This window comes from Hylaeus anthracinus, unplaced genomic scaffold (genome assembly GCF_026225885.1).
Source record: "Hylaeus anthracinus isolate JK02 unplaced genomic scaffold, UHH_iyHylAnth1.0_haploid 11914, whole genome shotgun sequence".
Classification (NCBI taxonomy): Eukaryota; Metazoa; Arthropoda; class Insecta; order Hymenoptera; family Colletidae; genus Hylaeus; species Hylaeus anthracinus.
In genome coordinates this window covers 41,335-43,011 of record NW_026534274.1, presented here as the reverse complement: position 1 = coordinate 43,011, position 1,677 = coordinate 41,335, and positions in this window count along the sequence as shown.

Here is a 1,677-nt window from a genome sequence, read left to right as displayed (position 1 = left end):
CCTTGACCATGCCTGGCCATCCGAGCATTTGACTTCCAGGCCGCGGACATCAAGGCAAATTTTTAAACAGCCTCAGTTTGTGGATGATACGCTGTTTAGCTTCTTCATGTCACCGCTAAAGTGTGGAGCAATCAGTTAACATGAGTTGCCATTAGTGTCCGAACGTCTGCACTGTTGAACACAGCATTTTAGCTGTGCATACTTGGAAAGCACCGAATTTTTCATTGTGTTATACAGTGTCGCCTTTGCACTTTTGTTTGCCTTCATGTACTGGCAGCTCATTTCGATTTCACTTCTTTTTCTACTTTCTTGAATTTTTTAGGGGGATTTTCTATTTTTCTATGATTACTCTTTAAGTCCTCCACTTTTTCATGTACTTAGCGTAATTTTTTTACTTTCTTGAAGTTTTTTATAGGGATCTCACTTCTTTTTACAAAGCTAATTTCTATAGTGAATTACTTCAAATAATAGAAAATGGGAGATCAGTTTGAATCCTTTTAGATTTCAAAAGTACGCGGAACGCATTGCAGAAAGTCTCATTGCAAGAAATTTATGAAAGAAAAAATGTAATCACTTTATCAGTAACATTTAAATGCAACAAGACTTTCTGTCATGTGTCATGGGTACTTTTGAGAAATTAATGTACTAGAACTGATATTGCAATACGATTAATTGTGCATTACAAATAGTGGATTTCTTTTTTCATTTCTCGCTTTATCTGTACCATTCGAATTTCTTGCAACAAGACTTTCTGCCACGCGTTCTGCGTACTTCTGAACTTTATTCTAATACAATAAATTATACGTTACAAATAGTTGATTTCTTTTTTTCACTTCTCACTTCATCTTTGACATTTAAATTTCTTGTAGTGAGACATCTTGCCATGCGTTCTATATACTTTTGGAAACTTAAAGAACTGAAGTTGGTCTCTTTCCTGGCTTTAGACACATTATGTATATTGTAGACTCTACGCTTACTATAATAAAAGACAAATGTATTTTTATTTTAAGCTCTACATTAATTTGCAAGTAAAATAAAGTTTGTATGTGTTATTTACAAATAAAATTAATGTCATATGAATTTTAACAGCACACAGAACGCATGGCAGAAAGTCTTGTTGTAACAAACTTAAATGTTAAAAATGAAGTATGAAATGGAAAAGGAGGTCTATACTATTTCTAACCCACAATTTATTTTATTATAATACCAGTTTCAGTCTTTTATGCTTCCAAAATACACACAACGCATCGCAAAATGTCTTGTTGCTAGAAATTGAAATGTTAAACATGAAATGAGAAATAAAGAAAGAGATCCACTATGTGTAATGCACAATTTATCGTATTAGAATAAAATTCACAAGTATGCACAACGCGTGGCAGAAAATCTTGTTGTAACAAATTTAAATGTTAATAAATGAAGTATGAAATGGGAAAGGAGGTCTATACTATTGGTAACGCACAATTTATTGTATTATAATTCCAGTGTCAGTCTTTTATGTTTCCAAAGTACATACAACGCATCACAAAATGTTTTGTTGCTAGAAATTGAAATGTTAAATACGAAATGAGAAATAAAGAAAGAGATCCATTATGTGTAACGCACAATTTATTGTATTAGAATAAAATTCACAAGTATGCACAACGCGTGGCAGAAAATTTTGTTGTAACAAATTTAAAT